Genomic DNA, 23,246 nt, shown 5'->3' with positions numbered 1-23,246 from the left:
TGTCTTTGGGTTCCAACGCAGAATAATTCAATAAGATCAATTTTATTTTGCTTATTACGCATATTTAAACAGTTTTGGTAAAAAATGCACATTTTAATTTATCGGGTTGATGAAAAAGGTCGTAGCGCTTTTTTACTGTGACTATTACACTCTTACTACGTCATACTACTTTTGACCAATAAAACGGTACGAAAGGACGTATTTCGACCAATCATGGCTGCTTATCGCACAATTTTATCGCGTCCCTAGCATTTGTTTAATTTTATCGCGTCCCTAGCATTTGTTTCTTTGTTTGCCAACATTTGAAACTGCGCTGGCCTGGACGTCAAAAAAAAAAAAAATATATATATATATATAAAATAACAAACCACTCCAGTCGATGCACAGCAGTTTCAAATATGACTCGCATTGGCATTCAAGAACAAGAATTAATAAAAATCACTGATCATACCTAATGCATCTTCTGAAATCCGATTTACAAATAAATGAAGAGCACCATTCGGAAATCCTGAATAGGTTGAATACACCATGTAGGCCTAAATCAACGAGTTCCACTTCTATTACGCACACGTCCAATATAACATCAATTGAACCACCAACCACATTCAAATTTGAAAATTGTACATTTAATAATTATTCCTTTTAAAATTATTCATTCTGAAATCCTGAATAAGTTGAATACACCATGTAGGCCTAAATCAACGAGTTCCACTTCTATTACGCACACGTCCAATATAATATCAATTGAACCACCAACCACATTCAAATTTGAAAATTGTACATTCAATAATTATTCCTTTTAAAATTATTCATGTTTATTTTTCATGTCGTCCTCGTTAATTAAAACTTTTCTAACACTTGTGTATATTAGTTAGGTTATGTTATAGCTTCTGCTATATGATATTATGGATAGTCACGTATCAGAGATTGTTTAATATTAAGATTTATTGAAAATCATCTGTCAAGTGACGTTGATTACTGGGATTCGGATAATTGAAGTGGAATGCAACTGTCTTAATAAAAATGAAACTGAATCAACAAAGCTTTCTTGAATAGTAAACGTCTACAGAGTTCAATGAAGATTCCATAGTTGGCACAACTGCCATCTAGCGTAATGGTGCAATAATACATTTGAAGACAGGTTTATTGTCGTAAGTCAATTAATATTTTATTGTATTGGAGTACTTTGTTACTTATCATCTTTATATACTTTCTTCTAATCGTGTAATAGTCAATTAAATCCCACTCGAGTTTTGATTTTCTCTAGATAAATCAAAACTTCTAGTGAGATTACTGTTGAAAAAAGGTTTTATTTGAGATGAATACGTACTTACTTACGGATTTTAAACAACCCGGAGGTTCATTGCCACCCTCACATAAGCCCGCCATCGGTTCCTATCCTGTACAAGATTAATCCAGTATCTACCATCATATCCCACCTCCCTCAAATCCATTTTAATATTATCCTCCCATCTAGGTCTCGGCATTTCCAAAGGTCTTTTTCCCTCCGGTCTCCCAACTAACACTCTATATGCATTTCTGGATTCGCCCATACTTGCTAAATGCCCAGCCCATCTCAAACGTCTGGATTTAATGTTCCTAATTATGTCAGGTGAATAACACAATGCGTGCCGTTCTGCGTTGTGTAACCTTCTCCATTCTCCTGTAACTTCATCCCTCTTAGCTCCAAATATTTTCCTGAGAACCGTATTCTCAAACACCTTTAATATCTGTCTCTCTCTCAAAGTGAGAGTCCAAGTTTCACAACCATACAGAACAACCGGTAATATAACTGTTTTATAAATTCTAATTTTCAGATTTTTTTACTGCAGACTGGATGACAAAAGCTTCTCAACCGAATAACAGGTATTTCCCGTATTTATTCTGCGTTTAATTTCTTCCCGAGTGTCATTTATATTTGTTACTGTTGCTCCAAGATATTTTAATTTTTCCACCTCTTCGAAGGATAAATCTCCAATTTTTATATTTCTATTTCGTACAATATTCACTTCACGAGACATAATCATATACTTCGTCTTTTCGGGATTTACTTCCAAACTATCGTTTTACTTGCACCAAGTAAAATTTCTGTGTTTTCCCTAATCGTTTGTGGATTTTCTCCTAACATATTCACGTCATCCGCATAGACAAGAAACTGATGTAACCCGTCTTAATAATAATAATAATAATAATAATAATAATAATAATAATAATAATAATAATAATAATAATAATAATAATAGGCCAAATAGGCTGGCTAGTATTATATCAGAATAGCTTTAATTAGACTGACAGTTGCTCAAATCTGCAGAAACGGGGGGAAAGGGAGAGAACGAGTCATTATGTATGTATGTATGTATGTATGTATGTATGTATGTATGTATTTACACTGCAAGTGGGCAAGTACCCGGTGCTAGTGGTATAAACAATATAAACAATACAAAATAAAATGATAAACAATACACAATAAAATTTACAATACACAATACAATTATACAATACAAATATATACACAATACAATAAGAATACACAATACAATTTAACACAATAATTACAATTAATAATAAAACATAAAATACCTAATTTTACAATACAACCTGCATATGTATAGGCCCTACATAAGTTTCAATAGTTTTTCACTTTACTCTCATCTCACTCACTGTAGTGGCACTATGACGCATTTCACTGACACTTTAGGACATATTTCACTGACACTATAGAACACATTTCATTGACGCTATAAATTATCAGTAATCGGAACCATTGACTGCACTGTAAAACCATAACTTCACTGACTCACCTCGCTTCACTGATACAACAGTTCAAATAAGTCAAATAATTACACCCTTATGCATACTTATAAACAGAACTACATTTAAACTACACATTTCTAGTCTAAGGCCCTCTTACACGCTATTTTTAAATAATTTACAATTCAAACCAAGGAAGTAACTCGTTAGGCAAAATAAATCATGTCACCTTAAAAAAATTAAATGTTAATAAAAATTAAATGTTAATAAAAAATTAAATGTTAAAATGTTAAATGATGATGATGATGACGACGGATGTGGTCTACCCACAAACGTAATATAACCCCAGAATACAAATAATATGATCAGGAACATAACAGGAAGAGCAGTTTATACTGAATTTGGAAGCAGAGAGCAATAGTGTAACACCAACCTAGTTACTTCGTGCCGGAAGGTTGCCACGCCTGAAATCGCCAGGCTGCATATGACGAGTATATTAATGACGTGGGCACTACCACGTAGTTCGTCAATAGTTCGCTGCGAGCCGCGGGTTTGCGACACAAGGCTACCGCAAGGAAACAAACATTGTCGGTAGCGTGGCCGAGCGGTCTAAGGCGCTGGTTTTAGGCACCAGTCCGAAAGGGCGTGGGTTCGAATCCCACCGCTGCCATATGTTTTAATTGATACATTAACACTCTCTAAATGCAAACAACGCAAGAAAATGTATATGAGGTGCGTTGAACTTTTTTTTAATGGAGTATAACATTGATATTTCGAAGATAATGCGACAAATAATATTTACTATTTCAGTAGTAAAAATATAAATGTACCTGAGAACAACCTTAATTTTTCTTTACGTAGAATTTCTACGTGCAGAGACGAATCAGGAATTAGTATTTATTTATTTATTTATTTATTTATTTATTTATTTATTTATTTATTTAACCTAGTAGAGATAAGGCCGTCAGGCCTTCTCTGCCCCTCTACCAGGAGATTCCAACTATAATATGAAGAATAAAATTACAATTAGTATTAAATTTACAATTACAATTACAATTACAAATAAAATTACAATTAGTATTAAATTTACAATTACAATTACAATAAAGTCAAAGTACGAAAAGATTACCTGACTAATTAAAGCTAGATAATTTATCATAGAAAAACAAAGAATATTTTATATTTACTGAATTACAAATTAAACGTAGAATAACAAAATTGTATAGTAATGAAATTACTGGATATTGAAATATTATGTGATAGATTAAGGAAACTATTTACAAGAAATCATACTGACCAAGTGCCTAGTAAGAATGGTAGGGCTCCGGCGAAAGTAATAATTGGGCCTCTTGAGTAAAAAAAAAAAATAATATATTTAATAATAATAATAATAATAATAATAATAATAATAATAATATTCTAATTAAGAGTAAACTAGAGTATGCATCTGTAATATGGTCACCTCAGTTCCAGTCCCATCAGATGCAAATAGAAAGGATACAGAAAAGATTTTTATGTTACCTATATTTAAAAAAAATAAAACATCACGTGTCGTCTTATGAAAAGAAAATTTCATATAATCAGTTACTTTTTAAATTTAATTATAATACTTTAAAATGTAGACGATTAATAAATAGTCCAATTTTACTCTATAAGACTGTTAACGGTATATTGAATAACTGTGATTTTCTTAAATTCCTTCAATTCAATGTAAAACGAACAGAATTACGTAATTGTTTAGTCAACTGTCCGAAGACAGGTCTGAATCTCACTTATGAGGAAACTAGGCCAAAAGATAATAAGTAAGTTGGCCAGGTCCTTTTCCCCTCCATTGCATACATCGCCGATTAGCTACATGTTACACTAATCACACTTCACATGCATACAGACAATATTGTTCTTCCTCTGACACATCGTCAAGTGAGATAGGCAAACTTTTGTTATTCCTATTCCTATAACTGTTTTCTTAAAGAACTCTCCATTGTTTGTTATCTATATTAATAATAAATCTGTAGCCGAAATTTTTCTGGTAATTTTCGATTTTCCAAAAATAATTGGTCCTAACATATATAATTAACCACCCTGAAACCGAAAATCGCTTTTTTGAAATTTTTGTTTGTATGTCTGTCTGTCTGTCTGTCTGTCTGTCTGTCTGTATGTTTGTTTGTTACCTTTTCACGCGATAATGGCTGAACGGATTTCGATGAAAATTGGAATATAAATTAAGTTCGTTGTAACTTAGATTTTAGGCTATATGGCATTCAAAATACATTATTTAAAAGGTGGGTTATAAGGGGGCCTGAATTTAATAAATCGAAATATCTCGCTTATTATTGAATTTTTGTGAAAAATTTTACATAACAAAAGTTTCTTTAAAAATGATTTTCGATAAGATTTATTCCCTGAAAAATTTTGATAGGACTGATATTTAATGAGATAAATGAGTTTTAAGATTAAAATAATTGCCATCTAAGGCCGTATAATGAATTAAAAAACAAATGACTTCGTCTGTAAGGGGCCTTGGACAGCAACAATCGAAAGCTATGAAAGATAGCCTACAGAGAATGTTTCTGTGTTGGTATGAAGTAATATCGGAAGCTAAATTAATCGATTTGTATAATTAATTATTATTTCATCATTGGAAAGTGTAGTTTCTCTAGATGGACATAATGCTATAATGTTATTACAGTAACTTCTGATATAATATAATATAATATAATATAATATAATATAATATAATATAATATAATATAATATAATATAATATAATATAATATAATATAATATAATATATGTAATGTAATATTATATAATATAATTTAAGTTATTTGAAGGGTTCAGAACCATAGTGGGCCAAGAGCCATTTACTGAACACGTAGAAAAGAAGGGTTAAAATTAAGTTATTACCATAATTCAATGGAAACCTATAACAAGTAAAATAAAATATACACATTAAATCTAAATGATGTCAATCTTCATTAAACTATGGTTGCATGTAATAAAAATTAAGAAACATGTTAAAGGAATTATCATTGCACCAAATGAGTGCTCTCTGGACCGAAATGATCGCATTTTAATTATTTAGATGCAATTTAAATTAAGTAACATATTAAACGATTTATCCTTCTATCAAACACGAATGTTCCCTGGATCAAACGTCCTATTTTAATTATGGAATTTTTTATATTTATTTCTAACGGGTGCAGCGGAGCGCACGGGTACGGCTAGTGTGTAATAAAACTCTCTGTATTTAAACTGTGATTCTCAATTTGATTTCAATTTATCAGTTTAAAAATTTCATACAATATTAAAAAGAACTATATTTCCTTAGGTATTTAAATTATGAATAAGTGTATTATAACGGTTTTTACTCTAATTTTGAAATAATTCTGTATTGGCATTTGGCACTAATATTAACTACAATATTATATTCTAGCATCTATTATATATCCTTCTCTCTTTCGTTGCTTTGCTTGTTTTGTTTTTTCACTATTATGTATTTTGTATACAACTATTGTTATCACACATAATAATACTGCTGAGTTAGATTTTATGAAGCAAGCTGTATTTGCTCAAATAAGAAAGTGGTTTTCAATTAATGGATTTATTGTTAATGATGAAAAAACTCATGTGTTAACTCTAAGTTTGAAACAAACCCAAAATAATGTGATAAATGAATCTGTAAAGATGCTGGGTATGTATTTGGATCCTAAACTAAGGTGGAATAGCCATGTCAGTTATGTATTTAAAAGAATTTCTAGAGTAATATATCTCTTGAGAAGTATCATGTACAAGATTCCCAAACATTATTTCAAACAAGTTTACTATGCACTATTTGAAAGTGTTATTAGATATGAATTACTTTTTTATGGAAATAGTTCTGACCTCCCAAACATTCTGTTACTGCAGAAAAAGGCAGTTCGTATTATAAAAATGTCACCACCCAGACTATCATGTAGATCTCTTTTCAGAAATGAAAAGATTATGACAGTCTACATTCTATATATTTTTGAACTTTTAATGTATGTAAACAAGAATATTACTAATTATACAAGTATAGTAGATCTGCATCGCTATGAAACAAGAAATAATGATCAATTAAATGTACCACTTGTCAGGTTGCAAAAAACATAATCAAGCTATGTAATTACTGCAATAAAAGTATATAATAAGATACCTACAAATATAAAGGCACTTAATGAAACACAATTTAAATTTCAGATTCAGAGATGGCTACAGAAGAATCTCTTTTATAATATGAATGAATTTTTTGAAAATGATGTAGTACTTTAGTTAAAGTTTATTATTTTTTACTCTTTTAATATTTTAAATATTGACACATTGTTTTCTTTTATTATCACATTGACGAGGCCTCTTGTATTCTTGTACCTTCAAGCAAATAAAGGATATGAATATGAATATGAATATGTATCAATGTAAGCCACCTATAATTAAATAAATAAACAAATAAATTAAATAAGTAATAAAAAATAAATAAAATAAACTAAAATAAAATAAAATAAAATAAAATAAAATAAAATGGAATGGAATGGAATAGAATAGAATATAATAGAATAGAACGAACAAACAAACAACAAATAAGTAAGTAAGTAAGTAAGTAAGTAAGTAAGTAAGTAAGTAAATAAATAAATAAATAAATAAATAAATAAATAAATAAATAAATAAATAAATAAATGTCCATTAGGAAAGTCCAGGATAACAGAGAGGGTTTGGAATTGAACGGGTTACATCAGCTGCTTGTCTATGCGGATGACGTGAATATGTTAGGAGAAAATCCACAAACAATTAGGGAAAACACGGGAATTTTACTGGAAGCAAGTAAAGAGATAGGTTTGGAAGTAAATCCCGAAAAGACAAAGTATATGATTATGTCTCGTGACGAGAATATTGTTCCAAATGGAAATATAAAAATTGGAAATTTATCTTTTGAAGAGGTGGAGAAGTTCAAATATCTTGGAGCAACAGTAACAAATATAAATGATACTCGGGAGGAAATTAAACACAGAATAAATATGGGAAATGCCTGTTATTATTCGGTTGAGAAACTTTTATCATCCAGTCTGCTGTGCAAAAATCTGAAAGTTAGAATTTAAAAACATTATATTACCGGTTGTTCTTTATGGTTGTGAAACTTGGACTCTCGCTTTGAGAGAGGAACAGAAATTAAGGGTGTTTGAGAATAAGGTTCTTAGGAAAATATTTGGGGCTAGGAGGGATGAAGTTACAGGAGAATGGAGAAAGTTACACAACACAGAACTGCACGCATTGTATTCTTCACCTGACATAATTAGGAACATTAAATCCAGACGTTTGAGATGGGCAGGGCATGTAGCACGTATGGGCGAATCCAGAAATGCATATGAAGTGTTAGTTGGGAGACCGGAGGGGAAAAGACCTTTAGGGAGGCCGAGACGTAGATAGGAAGATAATATTAAAATTAATTTGAGGGAGGTGGGATATGATAATAGAGAATGGATTAATTTTGCTCAGGATAGGGACCAATGGCGGGATTATGTGAGGGCGGCAATGAACCTCCGGGTTCCTTAAAAGCCAGTAAGTAAGTAAGTAAGTAAGTAAGTAAGTAAGTAAGTAAGTAAGTAAGTAAGTAAGTAAGTAAATAAATAGCAATGATAACAATAACCCAACAATACCAGCACAAATCTCTAATGTTGAATACAGAGACGAAGTTCACTGACGCATTTATTAACACTCTATTCTTAAATACTAGTGTCTAGGCTTTAGAGAGGAACTTTTCGACACTTCGAGGAGGCAGAATCGTAAATCGTGTCTGCAAAATCATTCTCCTCCAAATATTAGGAATTAATGGAAGTGTTTTGAAATTGTTTGCTTCTTACCTTAGTAACAGAACACATGTAACTAACATTGATAATATATTTAGTAGCACTTGAAATATTAATATCAGTGTCCTACAGGGGACTATCCTCGGTCCTATTTTGTTTTTAATATATATTAGTGATTTACTGGCAATTAATTTAGAAAACTTCAATGGTACGTATGAGGACAACACACATGTTATTTTTGCAGGTAAAACTTGGGATGATACCTATCTTAATGCAAATAAAGGTATCATTTTTTTTTTTTCGTTGTTGGTAACTCTATAGCATCTATGAGATGCTTTATGGTTGTGCTAACAGATGGAGTTACTTGTCAACAATGTGACGCTGAAACGTGTGTTCAGGTTACTGCCCAGCGACAGTCCTGACGTATTTTTATATTGTGATGATTGGTTAATTTATATTAACCCGGCACACTCACAATCACATTCATACAAATTTCCAGATTCTAGACACCCAGGGAATTCCTTTTTAAGAAAAATTCACCGAGAGTCTAGCCCGGGAATCGAACCCGGGACCTCCTGATCTGGAAGCCAGCATGCTGACCAACAGACCACGGAGGCAGTCAAAGGTATCACATTGATTAAAATTTGGCTTGATTCCAACCTATTTGTCTTAAATCATACTAAAACTACGGTTGTACCATTTTCGTTAACATCTGTTGGCATGAAATCTCCTGATTCGTTCTTGTATTTAAAAATTCTTACATCCAATTGTTCTTCAAATAATTGTAACTGTCCTATTCTAAATGCATCTCCTCAAGTAAAGTATTTCGGAATAATAATCGATCAACACTTATGTTGGTATAAACATGTTGTTTTTCTATGCAGTAAATTAAGAAAAAATTCACTATTTTATTTTCTTACTAAACTATTACTTAACTAACTATACTTTACAACTGATTTACCTCGCATTAGTAGAAGCCGATTTTCCTCTCGCTCAATAAAATTGTAATGAATTCTCAAAAAGAACTGTCACAATATTACTCATATCACAATATTAACAATCTTTACCCTAAATGTAGACAGATGTAACAGCTGTTGACAATAAATTTAATATTCATATACCAAATACCAGCACAAAATTAATTCAGGATATGTAGAAGTTAGATTTTGAATTTTAATAAATTTATACAGGGACATCATTTTATTTTTACTTCAATTTTTATTATACCTGAGTTTTTTAATGTACTTCACTCTCACCCCATCTACTAGTAAATTTCCAACCGATCTTCACACAGAACCAAGCGTATACAGTCAAAGTCGCCTTACGTTCATAGTAAACACAAAGTATTGAGCTAGTGAGTATACTACGTTCCAGAAATATGTTCGCTTTCAATATTGAATCATATTCTCGCACAGGTACTGTCGTCCGTTTGCCTATGTCGCATCCCGGTTTCTTCCACCCACTTCTGCCCGCCCCTTTGTGGCTGGGCTGTCTTAGCTCTTTTCTGAAAACATTAATTTCTGTTAGGAATTGGACGTCTAAGTAATATTATACAACTGTTTAAACTAACTTAAATAAAAGGACCTCGTTAAGTAATTAACTGTCACGTGATTTTCCCCCTTTCTATGACCCTGCGACAAAACCACTTGAACGGACAGTAAATAGCATGTCTGAATAATTTTATCTTTTCGGATCGGGCAGAATTGAAGATTGAATTTACACTACGTAAGGTACTCTTTTATAGATTAGGTACAGAATTATTTCAATATGAGTTACTAGTACGAAAGATGAAACTGGTAATTGGAATTAGGCATAATAGTCTATGTTCGATAATATGCAAAAAAGAACTGAAACCTGTATCGAAATGAACGGCCACCATTTTCAAATATGTGTTTAAATATCCATATTATGATTATTTTTAAATTTAACGTCTTTCTCTAGATTGTACGCTAATGTGCTGTAGACAGTATAATGTACATTGCATAATGAATACGTCCGAATGGACAGCTCAGTTTGAGAGTTAAAACACTTATTGTTAATACTATACTGTATTTTGATTAAAGAAAAACCTAATGAAAATTATCAAACTCAAAATCGCGATATTTCCTACTTTACGTATCTCGATGAACTACTTTTCTTCCCTCCTATACCTAGCAAAGTGATTTGTTTGTATCTTACGCCAGTATCATCGAACTCCAGTCGTGGAAGAGGGTAGGAAACGGTGTTTACGGTTCACAACCTTTAAGCCAAAGGTATAGTCAGGTTAATATTAGAAATGTTAGTAAAAATAAAATGATGTCCCTGTACTAGCGAAAGGTGTACATACCTATTCCCTTATCTCCCAAGTCATATGACGTTGAAATAAAATTGGATAATTTAATAATTTTAAATTACATTCTCTCTTATATTTACTTTGACGGTAAACCATTATTTATATATATAAGTAGCATAGTCGTTAAAACAAACAACCAATAAGAAGAAACTGAGAAAAGCTTTGAAAACTAGTAATTTGAAAGTTCGTGACTTCTCTCACAACAGGTGTCCACGGAGGCGTGTCGTTTTTCATGTACGGACTTAAGTATTGTAACTTAGTCATTGTTATCACAAGAAAATGACTTAGAAGAATGACAGGACTGTAGGAAATAACCTTGACTTTACTGGCACTTGAGCTATCATTCCATACATGTTTTCAGTCACATTTTCTATACGTAAGAGCGTCAACGACGTGGGCCTCCTCGAGCACAAATACAGAAGGTATGACCTGAATTCTTTTATATATTGCAGCTAATATGGCACATCAAATGCATGTATCATGTCACTGGCGTTAGATTCAAGAAAAATTAGTGTAAATCTTACTTTTTAATTTGTATTTACACTTTCTCAATGTATTAATTATAAGAGAAAGAAGTTTTGTGCGAGATCGTGCGTATTTGCTTGTTTTCCGCACAGAACCAATACGCGGTAAGTGTGAAATACCACATTCAGTATTCCCAACGTAACACACATAACAATTTCCCTCTTCTTACCGCTTAAGCGCGACATTCATTTTACTGCTTTAGGCTTTTAACATATTATTTTTAGACACGTTTAACATAGTAATAATTATAAATTGGAAACTTACCACTGCAATTTCACCTAAATTGCAATGTTAAATATTGTTTTTAAATATTTGCAAAAATTAAGTAAAGTCTACTACTCCACGAAACTTATTGCATTCCTGATACAAGTAACATTAAGGAAGCCGTGAAAAAATCAACAAGATTCCAGATGCCGATGTTATTACTGCAATATGTTATATAAATAATATTGTTAAAATATTAAAATGAAAAATAAATCATTACATAACCTTACCGTTTGTTTTAAGTTCGCATTTATAGACTGGGGGAAAAAAAAGACAGACGTATATCACGGCCTGCTGGAGTAGGTTATAGTAAACACAGAAAACATTTTATAGCAACAATGTTGAAGAAAGATATTTTGGTTTTCCGAAGCTGCCGTCATTAAATAGAAACCAACATGGAGATTTCATTGCAACTAATTAGAAATTCGTCTTTCAGGTATGTAATAAACGATCTTCGCACAAAATAATGTACGATACACGAGCGGTATGTTTGTTTTCATGTTCTCGGAAATTAAAAAAGCTCAACTACGTTTCGCTTTTTCAATCTTTTCCTCGAACATGAAAACGTCAACATACCGCTCTTGTAACGTATATTACTATTATGCTGCAAGGATTCGTTTTAGACTATAGATTACCGAGTAAATATCTGTAAATGAATAGGGGAGACTGTTGTACCTTTGAACATTTTTTGTTTTTTATTTTTTGCTGCTACCTAGAGGACTCAAACTGAAGTAGATTGTAGGGAAATCCGCTAAGTAGATCTGGTCGTAGTTTTGGTTTGATTTATTGCAAATTGTGAGTTCTGTGAACGAAAGAATATGTTTTAGTATCAAAAGTAAACATTTCGTTCATTGGTATATGTTATCTAACATAAAACCACATTGTATTTGTTACCATCCATTAAGTACAATGTGTTCCGTATTATCTGGTGAGCAATAACATATTTTAATTTCCATGATTTGTTCGAATCTATAGTTTTGGGAGCGATATTTGTTTAAACGTGCACCCTCTTGTACCTTTGAACACAAAACATCTTGTACCATGGAACATGTTCCAAGGTACATGATACTATTGGTTTTTGTCTTTCTTTTATTTTAAGATCATGTTACGAAGTAAGTCTGAAATTAAGAGGTCCCCCAGTTGATCCGGATGACTTGAAGAAAGTTGTTGAAGCAATTCTTGTTCCTCCAGGAAATAAAATCTAAATCAGAGAAGCCTGCTCTGGTTTATGATTGCAAATACATTTTAAATATGGTTGTTAGTTCTTACAACTATATTTCCACCTATATTACATGTGTTCCAACTCACAAGAGGGTATGTTCTAAGGTACATGAACCTGTTGTACCTTTGAACATATTACATTTTATTTTTTCCATCCTTAATAGATGTGTAGAACAGAACAATATATACACGAAGTTGTAAAGGAATCTTCAATAATTATTTAAAGTATTTTTTAATTTAAAAAGTATAATTTCCCAAAATTTAAAAAAAAAATAAAATCTGAGAAGTGTTCAAAGGTACAACAGTCTCCCCTAAGCATTTTTTAAAAGTTAATAACATATAACAAAATATAATTAATTTCTCAACATGAATTGTAAATTTAAAAAAAATTTTAAAAAGTCAGATGTCTATCAGACCGAACTTTTCAGTATTAACAAAAACTGATTTCTATCCATATTTTTCAAGTTTCTTAGTTATTGTAGGGAAAAGTTGCTAAAATGCCGTGATACCCCTAATTCCGTGATGTTTTTTTCACTAACTATCATGGGATTGGGTATCTTGCTATGAAGTTCACCGATGTCTCAAAAGCAGCTAAAAGATGCACTCTTTCGAGAAAGATGTCTGGCGCTAAGATTGAACGGCAAACCTTTGACTGACATTCAGTTCTAAAAAAGTATCACGGGATTAGGGGTATCACGGCATTAGGCAATTTTACTCTACAACTCAGAACATAGTATTTATCTTCTTGATAATGACCATGAACTTTAAATGTCCTAAATTCAACAAACTGACAATTCTATTACATTTTGAAACCTTAGAACTCCCGCCTTTTCAACAAATGTTGAAAAAAATTATTACAACGGACATCAATTTCAAAGATCCATTTATTTGTTTTTTTTATTTGCAACAATAACATCAATTTGAACGACTTATTTCTTGGTTTTCTAAAGTTTTTACAATATATCTCTCTGTTAAATGATTAAAGTTTACACATACAATCTTCAAGAAGATTTCTAGAAGCTGTTTCCTCACTTATAACAGGTCTATGCACAATATCTGTAGGAAATCTCGGTGAATATCGAAGCTCCTCTACTTTTTCCTTCTTTTAAGTACACTTTACTCGTAAGATAGCGTACATTTTTAGATAGGTCAACATCTTGGAGTAGGCCGACATTAAAAGTATGTTTGACTAGACCACTGATGAAAGGAAATGACGTAATATACCTAGAAGTATCTGAATCATATCCGAAGTGATGTAGTGAAGTTATGAACGTTTCTAAAACAAAATTAATACAATTTTCATTAACATTACATGGCCTTGAGCAACTAAAAATGAATAATAATAGAAGTATAACAATACATGATTGTAACCTACCTACTTGCTCATGTAACGCTTTGAGTAGGCCTATATCCTCACAAGTTAAATATTTAGGCATTATTATTGACCAACATTTAAAATGGGACAAGCATATCTCCTTCCTGTGTAACAGATTGCGTAAAACAATCCACAAATTTTCCATTCTACGCTCTTATTTACCTGTTTATGTTCTGCGTACTGTGTACTTAGCTCTGTTTCAATCAATAATTCAGTATGGTATTTTAGGTTGGGGAGGAATGGCAAAATCGACTCTCCATCCTTTAAATTTGCTCCAAAAAATAATTATAAAAAAAAACCACAATAAATTTAAAATTGATCCTCACGAATACCATACGAGACAAAACTACAGTCTCTTTCTAAATACTCCCAAATGCCACACCACTGCTGGATTAAAACACAGCAGAAGTTTTGGACCCAAAATATATAATGCATTAATTAGAGCTTACCCTGAGCTAAGTACACTTTAACACACATAGATTTAAGAAAAAAATCAGATTAATTATTTAATTGTTTAAGCTAACTGAATTAAAAACTGATACTCTACTATTCATGTACTTTTGTATTATCTATTTGTATATAGATCCTATTATTACATGCTCTATGTATTTTACCATTTGTTAATGTTATTGTGCTCAATGAACTCTCTTAATTTTGTGATACATTTTGTATAACTGATCTGAACTGCGCCCGAGCACGAGCTTCTGCTCTTTCGGGCTGCAATGCCTAATGTAGCTCAAGTGCAAAGCATTAAATAAATATATTAAATATTAAATATGCCAAAATGGAGCCTCTCATCCCTCCGTTTCAATTAACTTTCGAGAAAGAAAGCTGTTCTCTTATAGTTTGTTGCACCAATCTTTAAAATTTAAAATTTCATTGGATCTATCTACTTCTTTTAAAGAGAATTTTGATATAGTGGTAATTTCAATTATTAGTGCAGTAAAAATTCGATCTATCTTTCTTAACCTCCTCTTCGCTATGCTGAAATCGCGATCGCAAGAGTGAAAACTACGTCCTCTTGTGTCTGTTAATGCTAGGAGCAGCCTGGAAATAGAGTGATTTTTATTCTGTCCAGCACAGTTGTCACTGAACGACCGTACTTCTTCACTATCAGCAGGCACATAATTTTCTGAATAATTAAACAAAAACGAAGAGACTTCATTAGATATTAGAAACGCATGCAACAAGTATTTCTCTAAAAAATAGTTTTTTTTTTTTTGTAGTTTCTCATAAGTTCTCTTTATGTCCCTATAACTAGGTAAACAATTATTGTATCACTGTGCTTAACAAGTTATCGCGATCGAACAATAAATTATTCCGAATAGGCCTATGAAGGCAATGCAGTATTACTCTGAATTAAGATATTTATTGTGTCACTCTTTCACTGAGACAAAAAAAAAGTTTTATCTAACATGGTATTTGCAGATGATCGACTGAAGAAGCCACACGCGCGCACTCTATAACATCTACTACCAAATCAACCATACAACTAATTATTTCTTAAAAAGGCAGATGTCCAGGACATCTGATCTTTTAATAAAATGCCAAGAAAATGACGGCATTTTAAATTTATTTATAAGTGAAATATTGCTGTCCTTTTAACATAGAATCGTGCATCTATCCTCCTAGATTCATAATCAATGAAAAAGTAAAAAAATACAAAAAAATGTGGCATCTGTCCTTTTAACAAATGCCCATTCAAATATTTTCGGATTATACACAGCTACATTGCTCTGCCGATTTAGTAGAATGTGTTTGAGTCTAAAGAAAGTAGCAAAACAGTACAACGCAGTCTGTTGTGAAGAGAACCCAAGCCCCCGCACACTGGTAAGTTATCATGTAAAAAAAAAACACGTTCACGTTTGAGTATTTCTGACAAAGTAAATATTATTCAACTCTTTAGAAACGGGGCAAATATTATGGATATTGCTGAAGAGTTTAAGTTAATATTCTTTCTTTCTTTCTTTCTTTCTTTCTTCCTTCCTTTCTTCCTTTCTTCCTTCCTTTCTTTTTTCCTTTCTTCCTTCCTTCCTTTCTACTTTCCTTCCTTCTTTTCTTCCTTCCTTTCTTTCTTTCTTTCTTCCTTTCTTTCTTTCCTTTATTATTTGTTTATTTCGTTCTTCACTTCCATAACTGTTTCTTTCTTCATTTGTTTCTTTTTTATTTATTTACTTCTTTCTTTCTTTCTAAATTTGTTTATGTTTTATTTAGATGTAAGTACAGCCATTTTTATAACAAAAGTATGATTAAACAGCGACAGAAATATACGTATGTATAGGTACATCACATTACGTTTTAAACATACATGACAGTTGTTACTTACAAATGGCTTTTAAGGAACCCGGAGGTTCACTGCCGCCCTCACATAAGCCCGCCATCGGTCCCTATACTGTGCAACATTAATCCTGTCTCTATCGTCATATCCCACCTCCCTCAAATCCATTTTAATATTATCCTCCCATCTACGTCTCGGCCTCCCTAAAGGACTTTTTCCCTCCGGCCTCCCAACTAACACTCTATATGCATTTCTGGATTCCCCCATACGTGCTACATGCCCTGCCCATCTCAAACGTCTGGATTTAATGTTCCTAATTATGTCAGGTGAAGCATACAATTCATGCAGTTCTGCGTTGTGTAACTTTCTCCATTCGTTAGCCGGCTGCTGGCCTCACGCCCACATGCCGAATGGAGGTATCGTGTGATTAGCACGATGATCCCTCCAGCCGTTATAGCTGGCATTCGCAACCGGATTTCGCTACCTATCGTAGCTACTCAAGTGCATCACGATGCTGGGTGGGCACCGGTCCCATACACTGGCTGAAATTTCATGAGAAAATTTCTTTCCCTATGAGGAATCGAACCAGCGCGAATTCCGTAACGCGAGTGCTAGGCAGATGCCTTAGATCACGGGATAGGAAGTGTTGTCTCACAGGAAAAAATTCTGATGGGAGCAGATAAAAAAGTTATTTTTTTTATTCCGCCATATTAATAATGTCAAAAGAAGTGCTTACACAAATTTTGGCCAATCGACCGCAATTACGAGGCTTGTCAGCCAGTCAGAGAATATTGTCAAGTTCTTCAGCAAAAATGTAAGCGAGACTTTAGACATCGGTCCCTGTAAGGGAAAAACCATGTTCCTGCATATTTAATATGGCGAACAAACCTACATCCATTGTCATTGCCTATGTGTCACTTGGTCCCATTGTACCCTTTGTAGAATTGTCTGCTTTAACTCTTCTTTCCAGGGCTTTTCTTGGAATAAGAAATGTAATGAAGGCTTGACGTACAGAAGTGCCATATTTAATGGCTTCGAAAGCACGGTATAAGTCATCTTCATTCCAAAGACGTTGTTGCTGCTGGGCATTGCTTTATATTTTATCGGAATCTAGAAATAACGATACTTTTAACATAATACTACTCCTCAATTTTAGGTCATCTATCCCAGAAAAATGCTGGCCATCTCTCCTTTTTCACGGGAGAGATGGCCATACCGCGTAATAAAAACTGGCAGCAGTGAAGTGAACAAATACAGTTGAGATAATATGTTTAAAGGCACCCTACCTCTTTAATAACGTTTCCAGCAAATTTCCTCACAAAATGCAGTATTTTTCTATTGTTATTTCGGGAGGTATAAAATTATTGCTTGCTCACAAACTCACGAACGGCTACAAAATGCGGAAATAATAACCTTACGTTTTCGCAGGTGCAACAATCACTTCGTTTAATTAACATCTGACAGCAAACCGATTTTCATTCGAAACAGATGATTAGAATAAAAATGAGAGCGGTTGGCCGTCTCACCCGCATGGCTATCTTTCCCGGAATAACCCTATTTAATATATATTATTTATATATATTATTTTATATATTATTTTTATTATTATTTTATATTATTTTAATGTACCGAAGTACATATGATATTTCCATGCAGATATTCTGCGTCATCATACGATGAAAGAGTAATGGAACGGAGAAAAATTCTCTCCGGCGCCGGGATTTGAACCCGGGTTTTCAGCTCTACGTGCTGATGCTTTATCCACTAAGCCACACCGGATACAACTCCGACGCCGGTCAGAATCGTCTCAGATTAAGCTCCAACTCTTGGGTTCCCTCTAGTGGCCGCCCTCTGCACTACGTCATAGATGTCTATGAACGCAGGACCGAAGTCCACACATGTGCTGAGGTGCACTCGATATGAGTGACTAGTTGGTCGGGATCCGACGGAATAAGTGCCGTCTTAAATCACGAAGTGATTTACGCATATCATATATATTATTTTTTTATTAATATTATATTATTTTATATTATTCTGACCGGCGTCGGAGTTTTATCCGGTGTGGCTTAGTGGACAAAGAATCAGCACGTAGAGCTGAAAATCCGGGTTCAAATCCCGGCGCCGGAGAGAATTTTTCTCCGTTCCATTACTCTTTCATCATACCCTATTTAGATTAAAAAAAATGCTACCAATAAATATTAATTATATTTATCGTCGCAAGGAAGAAAAAAATAATAGGCAACATAGAACACCATGTGGGGCATTTCGACTAATAATTTTATAAAGAAAGTCGGAGACCAGAAGCTTTCTTTTATGCGGAATGTTTAACCAGAAAGTACTGTACATGTGACACATTGCAGAAGAGCTATAACCCAGTAATAAACATTACTATAATTTGAACTGAAAAAACAATTAATGGGGTGTCAAAATACCTCACCCAGTCCTCAGAAGGAGGAAATATATTTAAGGAAATTCTGAAGTTGAGTAACCGGAAAAAATTTCCCATTATCTCTAGAACTTGTTATGAAAATAAGAAATGGAAATTACGACACAATCGACCGAAGTTTATGACGTGTAAAGCGACTTACGATTACAGACCTAATCTTGTTTGTGAGTGTTTTTGAAGGTGACGAATTGCACTCACATCACATGACTAGTACGTAATTTGCAAGGTTAAAATTGCGTTTTTAGTAAGTATATGGGTCATTTCAAACAAAATATCTTCTACAGTTTTTAAATGGTTTATTTTATAACGCTTAATCAACTGCTATGTTTATTTAGAGTCTATGTGAAATAAATGAAGGTGATAGTGCCAGCGAAATGAACCCAGGGTCCAGCGCCGAAAATTACTCAGCACTTGGTCTTAATGGACTGAAGGAAACTCAGGAAAAAACTAGGTAACTTGTCCCAACCAGGATTTGAACCCGGGCTCGTTCGTTTCATGGTCAGGCATGCTATTTTATAGTATTCGGAGACGGGCATGAATTCAAATTTATTCGATTTGTTGACAGTTTAAACCAGGCATGTCAGAAATCAGACACTGAAAGTGCAGTGTATGTGCGCGGAACGGCGGTCTGTGCAGATTGCGTCATTCACGTGTTGCTTTTACCAGTTCTTAGCGGGAGGGATGTACAAGAATCTATTCTGCGCTTCTAGTGTTCAATTAAATTGACATTTGGACATTATAAACACACTTAGCAGAAGGAAAAAAAAACACAGTTATTGTCAGTGTCTATATTTGACAATAATAGTAACACAAGAAACAATAGACTTACTCAGTTACAATTCACAAAGCAGTCGTTTATAAAGAATCATTTATTTACATGATTTGTATACAGTATTTGAAGAAAATATAATATTGCAGTAATTTCAAAACAACAAAAAAACTAACACAGTATTTCATTTTACGTAGTAGGTACTGCAAAGTAATACTCTTTCATTGTTCATCAAACATTATTGGGACCATTGGTGCACAAATGTTAAAGAAAATATTTTACTCCCAATTACATGCAATAGGACACTGTGAGGCTTTTACACTGGAATCATTTCCTTGCTGTATATTAATATAAATTCACATTATTATTAATAAGTTGGATAAATTAGGCTTGAATTTAAATTTATATATAGTTTATTTGGAAAACGGTGAGAGCAAGTATCAGCAAGTTGGGAGCGTTACTGAATTGAGTTAAAAGAGTACTTAACAAGCTGTGAAGCGAGGACATTTTCTTTGTGTCAGGTTTAAAGATTTATTAACGTAGGTATATTAAGATAATATAGTAACGTGAGATAGAAAATTCGCCATTATGTATTATTTTTCCAGAAAAATTTTCCGCTTTCTTCCTTCCCTTACAACCTCAAGACCCTCACATGTATTCCTCACTCAATATTCTCATCACTTATCAGCTTATCAAATAAAAGTTATAAGTCGTCTAACCATTGATGGGTGTGTTAGTACAGACTCCAAAACAACGTCACTGTCATGTTTGTCTTGCCGTGAGAGTACTAATTAAGAAATAAGAGTTGGCGAATATCATATTTTGAGAACTTTACTAATCGGATTTAATTTCTCATATCACTATTAGGTTCACATGATATGATGAAAGCCTTTCATTTTAAAATAATTACTGTTGGCTGAGGAAAACATCATAACAGTTACGTTATATGATTCGTGATTTCTCTTCTTCGTTATATCTGTGGACTCCTTACTTTATTTTTCATAACGCATTCACAATCACAGCTCAATGAGCACACCCGTACTGATCTGTGTTACTGAAACCAAAGCTGTTCTGCTATTGCAGGTAATGTACAGCCCTGTCGCGTTCCCCTCCAAGCAGATTCACTCCCTTCAGATAGGGGAATAGGAACTGCACATCGCATAGAGACAAATGCACAATGTGCAAAGTTTTGACATGCCTGGTTTAAACCAAACGCGCCAGCTCGGAGAGCACATTAATGACGTAATAGATTTAATTCTAAGGAACAAAGTCAGGACACCAAAACATTGCCTAGAGACGTCTACAAGTTTAAGGAACACAGGATGTGGGATGACGTAGCTGTTTATTTTACTGATGTACTTCAGGTTCGTATGCAAAATTAAAGACGTCACGTGAAGGAAGCTCTGTTCATTCGTAGTTCTTTATTCTCTCTTTCTCTCTCATTCTTTCATTCATTCATTCATTCGAGACGAGAGTTACTTTTTCGTAAGCCACCGAGTTAAAGTTGTAATGTATGTTTTGTACAGGGACATCATTTTATTTTTACTTCAATTTTTATTGTACCTGAGTTTTTTAATGTACTTCACTCCCACCCCTTCTACTAATGAAGTTCAACCGTCTTCCACACAGATCCAAGATCGCATATACAGTCATACTAGCCTTACCGTCACAGTACGTTCCAAAAATATGTTCGCATTTTCCAATGACGAAAGAGCTTTCAACATTGCATCATTTTCGCACAGGTACTGTCGTCCATTTGCCTACGTCGCATTCCGGTTTTCTCTCTCTGTAAAGGCTAGTGGCTGGGCTGTCTTAGCTCTTTTCTGAGAACATTAATTTCTGTTAGGAATTGGACATCTACGTAATGTTATACCCATACAACTGTTTAAAATAACTTAAATAAAAGCGCCTCGTTAAGTAATTAACTGTCACGTGATTTCCTCCCTTTCCACGATCCTGCGACATAACCATTTGGACGGACAGTAGATAGCATGTCTGAGTAATTTTATCTTTTCGGATCGAGCAGAAGTGAAGATTGAATTTACTGTACGTAAGGTACTCTTTTACAGAGTAGGTACAGAATTATTTCAACATGAGTTACTAGTACAAAGGACGAAACTGGTAATTGGAATTACATACTGTACATTAGAACTGAAGCCTGTATCGAAATGAACCGCCACCATTTTGAAAAATGTGTTTAAATATCCATATTATGATTATTTTTCAATTTAACTTCATTCTCTATAGTGTACGCTAATGTGCTATAGACACTAGGCCTGTAATATACACTGCATAATGAATACGTCCGTATGGACAGCTCAGTTCGTAAGTAAAAACACTAATTTTAATACTGTACTGTATTCTGATTAAACAAAAACCTAATGAAAATTATCAAACTCAAAAGCGTGATATTTCATAGTTTACGTAAATGGATGAATTACTTTTGTTCCCTCCTATACCTAGTAAAGTGATTTGTTTGTATATTACGCCATCGAACTCCAGTCGTGGAAGGGGATAGCCACCGTTGATTCAAAGGTATAGCCAGGTTAATATCAGAAATGTTAGTAAAAATAAAATGATGTCCCTGTATATGGAACGTCGTAGAACATTAGTCGAAATGAATTATTCGTTACAATTTACATGTAGTTATTTTTAATGTACACAGAAAGAAATATACTGACATTTTACGAGCTAACATTCTTACCCGAGGTGTAATGTAACTACAGGTACAATGCCTTGTACTTTTCACTCAAATGATGCCTTGCCTTAAGCTTTCATTTTTTCGATAGTAACGCTAGAGATTATGATGTGGAAATTAGCACATGACCTCCAGAGATAAAATGCGAGCAAATTAGTACTAATGGTCTACAAACTGTTCGAAATAAAGTTATTGAAGTTATTCGCTAACAACAGTTAAACACACTTGCAAAATCGCCAACGTGTCGATTATGTCGTACTGTGACTTAAGTAGGCCTATACCACAGTCTACTATATACAGTCACGAAGCTTGAGTTGTGAGGTTGCTAGAAACAATAGATTGTGCCGGTACTATTTCACATTGTCTGTAATGAGGAGATATTAGCGATCCTAGTGGTGAGAAACTATCTATGGATGCATATTTACTACGTATTGAGCTTCGTGAATGTATATACTAGAACTAGATATCATAGGGTGCCTCATAAGTCTGGAACCATAGGCCAAATCTCTGAAATATTGTTTCTTCTTCTTTACAGATACTTCTGAAGCCAGAGTGATGTTGTTAAGTAACAAGGAATAATATTCAAGCGATCCTATTTCTTGGCAGCCACAATGACAGGGAATTTGCCTTAGAATTAAATCGGTTGCACCCTGAAAGGGCGCCGATTACAGGACACTTGCGTGAGAAAACTTATTGTCTGCTTGTCTGATACATTGAGCAGTTGGTCTACCACGTCTCTCAGAACTTTTAATGAGACCTCTCACC

At 33.5% G+C, this 23,246-nt stretch overlaps 1 protein-coding gene and 1 non-coding gene across 2 annotated transcripts in view; both read left to right on the top strand.

Annotated features, from left to right (window-relative positions):
* The first annotated feature begins 3,341 nt into the window (after positions 1–3,341).
* Positions 3,342–3,421, top strand: TRNAL-UAG (transfer RNA leucine (anticodon UAG)). Its single transcript has one exon. It is a non-coding gene; the product is annotated as a tRNA-Leu (tRNA).
* Positions 3,422–11,271: 7,850 nt separating this feature from the next.
* The window catches only part of LOC138706571 (proton-coupled amino acid transporter-like protein CG1139), a 221,105-nt gene continuing 209,130 nt past the window's right edge, over positions 11,272–23,246 (top strand). Inside the window, exon 1 of the mRNA XM_069836052.1 lies at positions 11,272–11,327. The gene's annotated coding sequence lies outside the window, so the exon portion shown is untranslated. The remainder of the gene's footprint in view (positions 11,328–23,246) is intronic.

The sequence above is a fragment of the Periplaneta americana genome, chromosome 9, assembly GCF_040183065.1.
Source record: "Periplaneta americana isolate PAMFEO1 chromosome 9, P.americana_PAMFEO1_priV1, whole genome shotgun sequence".
Taxonomy (NCBI): Eukaryota; Metazoa; Arthropoda; class Insecta; order Blattodea; family Blattidae; genus Periplaneta; species Periplaneta americana.
This window is presented reverse-complemented; position numbering and strand designations above follow the sequence as displayed.